The sequence below is a fragment of the Globicephala melas genome, chromosome 12, assembly GCF_963455315.2.
Source record: "Globicephala melas chromosome 12, mGloMel1.2, whole genome shotgun sequence".
In the NCBI taxonomy this organism is placed as follows: domain Eukaryota; kingdom Metazoa; phylum Chordata; class Mammalia; order Artiodactyla; family Delphinidae; genus Globicephala; species Globicephala melas.
The window spans coordinates 42,293,088-42,305,297 of record NC_083325.1 but is presented as its reverse complement, the minus strand read 5'-3'; the positions used below and the strand labels follow the sequence as shown (position 1 = coordinate 42,305,297).

Genomic DNA, 12,210 nt, shown 5'->3' with positions numbered 1-12,210 from the left:
CAAGACCCTGTCAGCCACACAGCTTGTGGTAGAGTAAAAGGTGAGCACCTTGAGGTGACACACTCCACACAGTTCCTCACAGAAAGTTAAGTCACACTCAACAAAATGGCTGCATTTCCACCTCAGCTTGGTGCCAGCCTGGAAGGTGCCAGGGCTCAGACTGGGCCCGAGGCAGAAGGGTGGCGGCAAGGTGAGGTAATTCGCGAGGCCACGCTGGGGTCCTAGAGCCCAGACCATGGCTCTGGCCCAGCTGGCCGCCAACCCCGCGGGTGCTTGATGTCGGTGCAGCTACTATTAAAACAGTCTGGAGGTTTCCCCCCAAAATTAAAAACAGAATGACCATATGATCCAGCAATTCTACTTCTGGGTATATATATCCAAAATAATTGAAAGCAGGGTCTTGAAAAGGTTTTGTACACCCATGTTCATAGTAGTATTATTCTCAATAACTAAAGGGCAGAAACAATCCAAGTAGTTATCAATGGATGAAAGAATAAACAAAATGTGGTATATCCATATGTTATGGACTAAGTGCTTGTATTGCCCCAAAACTCGTATGTTGAAACTTTATCATATCAAAAAATAACCCCAATTTTAAAATAAGTGAAGACCTGAACATTTTTCCAAAGAAGACGTACAAATGGCCAACAGGCACATGAAAAGATGCTCAATGTTACTAATCATCAAAGAATTGCAAATCAAAACCGCAATGACATAATCACCTCACACCTGTTAGAATGACTATCAAAAAGACCACAAATAAATGCTGGTGAGGATGTGGAGAAAAGGGAACCCTTGTATACTGGGTATATATCTGAAGAAAAGATATACTGTACCCCAACGTTCACAGCAGCATTATTTACTATACCAAGATATGGAAGCAACCTAAGTGTCCATCAACAGATGAATAAATATAGAATATGTATATATATATATATCTTCTATATATATAGAAGACATATCTATATATATACACATATTTATATTCTATATATAGAAGATATATACACACACATACATACACACACACACACACACACAATGGAATATTACTCAGCCATAAAAAAGAATGAAATTCTGGCATTTGCAACAACATGGATGGACCTAGAGAGTATTATGCTTAGTGAAATAAGTCAGACAGAGAAAGGCAAATAGTGCATATTATCACTTATATGTGGAATCTAAAAAAATATGAATGCATATAACAAAACAGAAACAGATACAGAGAACAAACTAGTGGCTACCAGTGGGGAGAGGGGAGGGGGGGGAAGGGTAAAATAGGTGTATGGGATTAAGAGATATAAACTACTATGGATAAAATAGATAAGCTACAAGGATATATTGTACAGCAGAGAAATACAGCCATTATTTGGTAATAACTTTAAATGGGGTATTATCTATAAAAGTACTGAATCACTATGCTGTACATCTGAAATTAATATAATTTTGTAAAGCAAATATATTTCAATAGGAAAAAAAAAACAGGATGCTACTAGGAGGTGGAGTCTTTGGGAGGCAATAGGATTAGAGGAGATCATGAGGGTAGAGGCCTCAATGAATGGGATTAATGAATTTATAAGAGTCACAAGAGAGCTTGGTTTTTCTCTGCTCTCTGCCATGTGAGGATACATTGAGAAGTCAGCAGTCTGCAACCCACAAGAGGGCCCTCACTGGAACCTGACCATGCTTACACCCTGATCTCAGACCGCCAGCCTCCATAACTGTTGAGTAATAAATTTCTGTTATTTATTAGTCATCCAGTCAATGGTATTTTTGATATAGTAGCCCAAATTGACTAAACAGAAATTAGTATCGAGAAATAGATATGCTGCTGTAACAAATACCTAAAAATGTAGAAGTGGCTTTGGAACTGGTAATGGTAGAAGCTGAAAAAGTTTTGAGGTCCATGCTAGAAAAAGCCTACATTGCCATGAATGAATCATTAAGGGAGATTCTGGTGAGAACTCAGAAAGAAAAGCTGTAGAGAAAGATTTAATCTTCTTAGAGGATAAAGTAATCCTGAACAGAATGTTGGTAGAAATATAGATGATGAAGGCCATTCTGATGTGGTTTCGGACAGAAATGAGAAGCATGTTGTTGGAAACTGGTAATCCTTGTTATAAAGTGGCAAAGACCTTGGCTGCATTGTGTTTATGTTCTAGTGTTTTGTGGAAGGTAGAACTTACAAAATTGGATATCAAGCTGAAACTATTTCTAAGTAAAGAGTTGAAGGTACAGCTTGGGTTCTCTTGACTACTTATAATAAAATATGAGATGAGAGAAATGACTTAAACATGGAATTGTTGAGCAAAAAGTGAAGCAGAATATAAAGATCTGGACAATTCTCAGCTTATCCATATTGCAAAAAAATGAGAACACCAAGGATGTGGCCAGGCAACCCTTTAATAAGATTAGTATGAATCAGCCATTTCAAGAGAAGCCAGGATTTATTCTTTAAGACAATTGAAGAATGACCCCAAAGGTGAATCGAACATCATCAAGGCTGCTTCTCCCATCACAGGCCCAGTGTGGAGGGGGCCTGTGGGGGATGAGGGGTTGGGAAGAATGGTTTCAAAGGAGGGGGTCACCAGGCAGTCCAGGATGCCCCTGCCCAGTGCCTCAGAGGTTGGGCCATCACGGAGAAATTAGCATGGGCTGTATTCAGCACAGCTATGGGGGGACATGGGCTACCTCTATCTAGATTTCAAAGGATGGGGTCAGCCGAGCCACAGGCTTGGAATCCCAGACTAGGAGAGCCACGGGCACATGACCCAACCCTAGAGAGCCATAAAGCCCAGGCAGAAAGTTGCTGTGGGGGCAGGGCCCCTACAGAAAGCCACTTAAGACTATCCCACAAAGTCATGGGGGTGATACTGCCCCCCAAAGGGATTGGAAGGCTGAGCATCAAGCCAAAGATGATTGTTCTTGAGCCGTTAGGTTTAATGCTCTTTGCCCTGTTATGTTTTAGACATACTTGGGACTCGTTACCCCTTTCTTCTTTCCTACTTCTTGATTTTGGAATGGGAATGCCAACCCTATGCCCACCCCACAGTTGTATTTTGGAAGCACATTACATATTTGGTTTCACAGATTCACAGCTGAGGAGGAAGTGGCCTCAGCATGAAGCATGCATTGAGTCTCACCCATATCTGATTTAGATGCTATTTAAATGAAACTCTGGATTTTAGAATTTAGAGCTTATGGTGGAATGAGTTGAGACTTTGGGAGTTGTTGAGATGGTATTTTTTATGTGAGAAGGACATACATTTTGGGAGCCAGGAACAAAATGTTATGGATTGCATGCTTTTATTCTCCAAAATTCATATGTTACCGTCCAATGGGATGGTATTAAGAGATAGAGCCTTTGGGAGGTAATTAGGATTAGATGAGGTCATGAGAGTAGAACTAATATGAAGAAAGCAATACTGAGAGAGAATCAAGAGCCAAATGTAAGGAAATCATGATGTTGTCTAAATCCAGATTCTAGTTATCCCACAGCTACTGACAACACTGTTCTTGAGATATGGCTATGTGACTCAAAAGCCTTTTTTTTTTTTTTCGGCTTTAGTCTACTTTGTCTCAATTGAGCCTATAATATCACTTGAATTAGAAGGAAAGCTAAGAATTATGACTTCCTCTCCCCTGACTAGTGACAGGGCTGGAATTGTTGCTGTGATGGCAGACAAACAACTTCAGAAGGGGCAACTAGGGAGTCTCCTCCCAACATCTATATCTGATGTGGCACATTGCTACACTCTCTTAAGAATTATTAAAATTATTAATGGGAAGTAATAAAAGCACTTTATGTCCAAGATTCAGTTTATTTTTCAAATCTTTCATACTTATTCCCCGAACATACTCACAATAACCCTGTAAACAGTTAACACAGATTAGAAAACTAAGACAAAAGGGTCTGACTTGAAACCCATTTTTCCCCTCCATCCATCCATCCAGACATGCTTTTTTACAGAATATTGCTTCTGATTACTGTTCTCATAGAGATTCAGAACACTGACTTCTTAGTAAATGTTCTTTAGGGTCACACAGAGGTTATTTCATTTCTTGTACAACTCAAATATCAATAGCTTACTTTTAAATCAAGCACACTTCTTTTCTCTTCACTTCTCTAGACTTATATACTTTGGTATCTCCAAAACTCTGATAGATTAAAGGCAATTTTGAATAGTGATATGACTTTTGTTCTCCCCCAAGGTTGGAAATAAAGGCTTAAATAAATTTAACCCAATAGATATTTGAAATTTAGATAATGAAACAACTTTTAAACTTCTCACAGAAACTAATCCCTTGGCTGCATTTATACCAGAGGCAATTAATTTGGCTGAAACAAATATTCTTTGATGACCATAAAGGATAAAGGATAAAGCAGAGTAATTTTGATATGACAGAATTATTATTGACTGGGGAATATTATGCAAAATTGGTATAACCAAGCAAGATCAAAAAGGCTCTCTGATTATAAAACATCAAAGGTTTCAGGCAAGTCCTTCCTCGGAGACAGGCTTGAAATATTGGAGAACCCATTTATACCATTACTTTAAGGAATGATTTTAATGATGGTCCCCTTGAGATGATATACTAAGGTAAAACTTCAGAATTACACTGAACCAACTCCATGAACTGCTTAGTTAGTTAAAGAAATGGTTCACACTAAGCATCTGTCACTCAAGCTTGTATACATTATTTTTAAATGGATGGTATTGAAAAAACTATATGATTTATAGTTAGTTCCAATTTGGCCAACTACTACACATCTGACCTCAGGTTATCCTCAACATTTCTAAACATTTTTCCCCTTTGTGATTATCTTTTTTATGATATTTAAAGAGACAGTAATATGGAGAAACTATCCAAATTTATAATCATAAACTTATAAACCATAAATTTCTATACCAATGTTAGTTACTGATATCTAGAGTATATTTTTCTAAAGTTAAGATAGGAACAAGTTTCCAAACCTTTACTCAAATAAAACAAGTTGAAACAGTATTCTAGAACTTTATTTTCAACAACAGTCAATAATTCCTTTAAACACATACACAACACACACAGAATATGCAAACTACACTTAATGTTCAAAGTAGCAAAATCCCTATTTACTATTTTAGTATCTCCCTGTATAGCTGCAAAAAATTATATTTTTGCTAAACGCTTAATTTTAGGTCAATATACATCTCCCACACAATTCTCCTAGTCTTATGTGAGGCTGCCATATTTGAGAGTCAGTAATGCTGGGGAAGTACCTAAAGAGAAGAGAGAAGCACTTTTGTTATTTATTAATGTGTAATACTGAAGGTAACTGTAGCTAAATGGAAACTCTGTATCCAAATGGGAACTGCTAACTAACTCCACCAACACTGAGTCTTGGCAAGGAGGGAGGGCACTGATGAAGTAGGTCAAATAGGATTTAACTCTCCTGTTTCTTATACCAAGTTCTATTTCCGATTATTGAGAAAGAAAAATAGATACAGATTAAAATGTGTCAAGGTGTGGAGTATCATGTAGGTTTTATATATATATATATATACACACACACGTGTGTATACATATATATATTAAAATGTACACACTGCATTAAGATATTGATATTTTAGTTTGGATTCTCATTAGTAGATATTCAATGTTACAATTTATTAAAATCCTAAACAGAATATTGTTAACAAAAAATGGCATAGTAAGAAAATCTAAAACTCTGTCCTGCCGTAAAATCAATAAAAACACTGGCAAAATCTATCAGAATGAACTTTTTTTGGCATTCCGGAAAATAAACAGAAGCTTGCAGCAACTAAGATAATGCTTAATCAACAAAAACTGGTGGGATTTTGTAAAAACAGAGACCCCAGTGGTGCTCTTACTTATTGGTCCCATTACCCAATTCTGGATTCAGATGTGAACTTGACTTAAGAGCTCACAGTCCCAATACAGAGAGCATTACTAGAAGGACTAGAAGAGACTTCATTCACAAAGAGACGTGGGTGATCAGCTGACCTGTCTGGTGACTCCTTGGATCAAAGTGTTTGCCTTCATCTTTGCCTAATTCAGAACTTTTGCAGTGCTGAGATGGCTATCTGAGGAGGAGGGGTGTTGGTCAAATATACAAGCAAAGACATTAGTCATGGCTGCCTAAGGGCAATGGAGACAGCTGGGACAAATAACAGACTAACCAAAAAGCTTGGGAAGAAAGACTAAAGAATGAGATGCTTTGAGGAATAAAGGTTTTGAAAAGCTCCAACATAATACTAGGAATCTGGAAGACCATGTATGCATGTTCAGAAAAGACATGAGAAGGCCCTAAATTCTCCCCTCTGACTGATCTCCAGGAAGGCTAAGGCAAAGCTGTAAACTGCCTGCCTGAGTACTCAGGATATCCCCCCAAATGACATACAAGCCCATCTGAAAACTGAGAGATTTTACTTTAATTCCAGCCATTTAAGGAAATCTCTGTCCAATCATCAGCTGATCACTAAGGCGACAGAACAGAGAATTCAGTGGCCAAACATAATAAAGAACACAGGCTTTACAAAATTAGTTCAGAAAAGCCACCAAACATACAACAACGAGCAGCAACAAAAAGCCAAGGGGAGGAAGGTGAATGTGATTTACAAATTTGCACAATCATAATATTCAAAATGTCAACTTTTCAATGAAAATTACAAGGCAATAAGAAAACAATAAAATATGACCCATACCAAACCAAAAAAGAAATGAAGAGGAACTCTCCCTGAGGAAGCTTAGACACTGGAATTACTAGACAAAAATTTTAAATAGCTGTTCTAAATATGTTCAAAAACTAAATGAAATCATGCCCAATGAATAAAAAGAAACCATAAGAATGACTCACCAAATTGATAATATCAACAAAAGGAAATAATTATAAAAGGGAATCAAAAGTTACATAATAACAATGAACAATCTGAAAGGAAATTAAGAAAACAATTTCATTTACAATTGTGACAAAAAAACACAAAAAGTAATAACTTAACCAAGATGGTGAAAAACTCATACAGTGAAAATTACAGAACACTGCTGAAACAAATTAAAGAAGACACAAATAATGGAAGGGCAGGCTGTGTTCATGCATCGGGAACTTAATATTGTTAAGGTGTCCATACTACCCAAAGTGACCTACAGATTCAATGAAATCCCAATCAAAATCCCAACATATTTTTTTGCAGAAAATGTGTCCTATATTCACAGACGACATGATCTTATATATAGAAAAGCCTAAATAATTCACAAATTATTATAGCTAACAAAAGAGTCATCAAAATTGTAGGATACAAGATCAACATAAAAAGCAGTTGTATTGCTATATGCTAGCAGTGAGCAGTCTTAAAATGTAAACAGGAAAACAATTTTATTTACTAAGGCATCAAAAGAAATAAAATACTTAAAAAAATAAATTTAACCAAGAGATGTAAGAATTAGACACTAAAATCTACAAAACATTGTTGAAAGAATTAAAATAATGAAAAGATACCCCATGTTCATGGATTGAAGACTTAATATTGTTAAGATGGCAATAATCACCAAATTTATGCACAGATTCAATGCATTCCCTATTAAATGTCTGACTTCCTTTTTTTGCAGAAATGGACAAGCCAATTCTAAAACTCCTATGGAATTGCAAGGAACCCAGAGTGGCCAAAACAATCTTGAAAATGAAAAACAATGTTGGGGGGCTTCCCTGGTGGCTCAGTGGTTAAGAATCTGCCTGTCAATGTAGGGGACACGGGTTCGAGCCCTGGTCTGGGAAGATCTCACATGCCATGGAGCAACTAAGCCCGTGCGCCACAACTGCTCAGCCTGCGCTCTAGAGCCTGTGAGCCACAACTTACTGAAGCTTGTGTGCCTAGAGCCCATGCTCCGCAACAAGAGAAGCCCCCACTCACTGCAACTAGAGAAGGCCTGCGCATAGCAACGAAGACCCAACACAGCCAAAAATAAATAAATAAATAAAACAAAACAAAAAAACAAAGCTGGGGTACTCACACTTCCCAATTTTAACACTTTCTACGAATATACTCGTGTCAAATCAATATAGTACTGGCATAAGAATAGACATATAGACCAACAGAATATAATTGAGAGTCCAGACAAATCCATATAACTGATTTACAACAAGGGGGCTAAGTTCACTCAAATAGAAAAAATAAAAGGTGTTTTTTTGTTTTTGTTTTTTTCCCAAAATGGATCTGGGATAACTGGATATCCACCTGCAAAAGAATGAATTATATCCCTGCATCACACAAAATACTAAAATTCACTCAAAATAAATGTAAGATCTAAAGGTAAGTGTTAAAACTATAAAAGTCTTAAAAGAAAACAGAGGTATAAATATTATGACCTTGAATTAGATAATAGTTTCTTAAACATGACATCAAAAGCATATGCAACCTAAACAAAAAACAAATAAATTGTACTTCACCGAAATTTAAAACTTGTGTGAAGCAAAGGACACTATCGAGTCAGTGAAAACACAATCTACAATATGGAATAAAATATTTGCAAATAATATATCTGATAAGAGTCTAGCACCCAGAATACCTAGAGAACTCTTACAACTCAACAACAAAAAGACAGACAACCCAATTTAAAAATGGGCAGAGTTTTAATAGACAATTCTCCAAAGAATACATAAAAATGGCTAACATGAAAAGATGCTCAATATCTTTATTCATTAGGGACATGAAAATCAAACCACATTAAGTTACCACTTCACACCCACTAGGATGGCTATTAATAAACAACAACAACAAACAGATAATAAAAAGTATTTGCAATGATGTGAATGAACTGTAAAGTTCATACATTGCTGGTGGGAATATAAAATTGTGGAGCTGCTACGAAAAACAATTCGGCAGTTCCTTGATAAGTTAAACATAGGGTTAACATTACTCCAGCAATTCCATTGCTAGGTATACACCTAAGAGAAATGAAAGCACATAACCATGCAAAAATCTGTACATGAGTGATATATCAGCATTATTCATAATAGCCACAGTGTGACAATAACCCAGATGTCCATCAGCCAGTGACTGAATAAAGATGTGATATATCTATACAATGAAATATTGATATTATTCAGTCCTGAGAAGGACTGAAGTACTGATACATGCTACAACATGGATGAATCTTGAAAACATTATGCTGAATGATAGAAGCCAGACATAAAAGACCATATATTGTATGATTTCACTTATTTGAAATATTCAGCTTAAACAAATTCACTGATACAGGAAGTAGACTAGTGCTTGCTAGTGGCTTGGGAGGAAGGAAAGAATGGGGAGTGACTGCTAATAAATAAATGGTTACATTTTGGGGTGATACAAATGTTCTATAATTAGTGGTGATGGCTGTGCAACTTTGTGAAAATACCAAAAATCACTGAATTGTATACTTTAAAATTATTAAAATAATGAATTCTATATTATGCAAATGTTGTCTCAATTTTTTTAGTCCTAATATTCATGATACTTAAAAAGTAAACATTAAGTTAAACATAAACAGATAAGTCTAATATTAATGAGAGTGAAATACATATGTTCTAGACCTTCTTTATAGTATAGTTATACAGGTAGCACATTCTGGATTAGAGATTTTGCTAAATACTTCTTATATATCTTTTCATGATAGTTCTTGCAGAAACTTAATATATTAATCAATTGTTATATTATTTCTTTAATTTTACCCTGCCTTATTCCCCAGGGGATTTAAGAAGGTCATAAGGAATAGGAGACCCTCTTGTATTAGATACAGTTACACATCAAACTCTCATTGGTAGAGAAGAGTTAATGCTGAATGTTACAGAAACTAAGAATTGTAGCATTAACATAATTCAGACACAATTAAGAGTATAATAAGTAGCATTGTATTAGATGACTTCTGTAGTCACAAAACTTTTTTATATAAAGAAGTCACAAAATTTCTGGAAAAAGACTCCATGTGATGAGAATTAATCTGAACACATAAATACATGCATAGCTCAGAGATATTGTGTTTTTGGTTCCAGACCACTGCAATAAAGCAAATATGGCAATAAAGCAAGTCACAAGAACTTTTTGGTTCCCTAGTGCCCATAAAAGTTATGTTTACACTCTACCGTGGTCTATTGTGTGCAATAGCACTACGCCTAAAAAAGAAATGTATGTACGTTAATGAAAAAATACTTTATTGCCAAAAAATGCTAACCATCATCTGACAGCCCAGGGTTGCCACAAACCTTCAATTAACCTTCAATTTGTAAAAACCACAATATCGGGGCTTCCCTGGTGGCGCAGTGGTTAAGAATCCGCCTGCCAATGCAGGAGACACGGGTTCAAGCCCTAGTCTGAGAAGATCCCACATGCCGAGGAGCAGCTAAGCCCGTGAGCCACAACCACTGACTGAGCCTGCGCTCTAGAGCCCGTGCTCCGCAACAACAGAAGCCACAGCAATAAGCTCGTGCACCACAATGAAGAGTAGCCCCCGCTCACTGCAACTAGGGAAAAGCCTGTGTGCAGCAATGAAGAATAGCCAAAAATAAATTTTAAAAATTAAATTAATAAAAAAGTTTATTAAAAAAACCCCACAATATCTGTGAATTGTAATAAAGCGAAGCGAGTGCAATGAGTTATACTTGCTTAATTAAGTGTAATCAATCACATAAATTGAAATTTTCTACTGCTAATAATGCCAAAGAACACATTTTCAAATGGATATTTCCCAAGATCATTACAATTCATATTATAGACACTGAAGATCTTCTTGGGAGTATCCTAAGATTATAACCTTTATCTTCTAAAGAAATCATATGAGCAGCTCAATATATGTTACCAGATCCCTCTTTTTCCATAGTGAAGCTTATCCAAAAGTACTGTTGGCCTAGTTTCAATTACTTTATACACTCAAGCAGAAGTTAAAACAGATGCTAATGTACATATAACTAGCCTTTGTAAAAGGTCTTATGGCTTCTCTCTTTTGTCAGACTTCTTGCTCATTGCCTAATTCCCCAAACACATCAGGTGACTGGTTGCTAGGCAACCAAGTGATACCATCCAGAGAATTCTCCTATCCATCTCAACAGATGCCATTTCATTTGGATACAAAGGGGTTCAAAGCTTCAGAATTCGTTTATGTGACCCAATAAGTCAATGTTATTTGGTGGTGAATTTCGGATGAGTAAACCATAAAAGTGGATTACATTGAAATGTTCATATTGAGATACATTATTATCAACATTTTATGATTGTATGGTACATGCTAATAATGAAAAAAATTGGAAAACATGTAAATGAAATGTAGCTAATTTAAAAATAACACTTTCTTCATTCCTGACCCAAAAGGGAATACCATGCAGGTTCTGCTTTACTGGTTTAGAATCAATTAATTGATAAATTAAGAAAATTGATAAATATTGTGTTCTGTAAGGCATAATACAGTTAAACATTGTATCAGCTTTAGATACCTCAAAATGACTATTACATTTTTGTAAAATTGTGGTTTTTCCTGACTGCTTTTAAATTTATCAAATTCAGCTGCTACCTCTAATTTGATTTTACTCTTCAGGTAATCTGGGTTTACTTCTGTGAAGAGTTAATCAACGCTTCTATAATTTTTTGACATATCAGGTCTCTATAGATATCGACTGATGTTCAGATCAAAGAGAGTTCAATAAAAAATGTCTTTTGGTAGTGTTTTTATAACTTATTTATAGCAATCCGTTGCAAAGATTGTTAGGATCTGTTGATGTGTTGCAGATTCTTTTACCATATCAAATAAGAAACCATAAAATATTATATTAAATGATGGTATCCTAGTGAAAGATGGCAAGCTCAAATATTTAATTTTTCTCCCTCTGGCTTTAGGATTCATTTCAAATCTGTAAGGAATTTGTGTGTTTAAAACAATCAGTTGTCTCAAACATAGGTTTCATTCAACTCAACCAGAAGTTACTGAAGTAGATGACTGAAGCTTGGGAGTTTCCTAGGGAAGATTAAATAAGTAGTGACCCATTGTGAAGAGCCGACCTTCAATCAAAAACAAATGAATTAACCAGATCTGGAAAACTTGCTCTGGTACCAAGCAAGAGAAAACCTGGATATTAAAAGGAAAGTAGAAATGATTTTCTGGCTAAACAAATTTCAGGTTAATAATTATATATATTATGAAAAATGACTATGATAACTAACACTTGTATAATAAGGGTAATTT

The 12,210-nt window shown here is 35.8% G+C and overlaps 1 long non-coding RNA gene across 1 annotated transcript in view; it reads right to left on the bottom strand.

The window, feature by feature from the left end:
* Positions 1 to 12,210, bottom strand: part of LOC132598240 (uncharacterized) — a 363,047-nt gene that overhangs the window by 326,437 nt on the left and 24,400 nt on the right. The gene's annotated exons all lie outside the window — the stretch shown is intronic.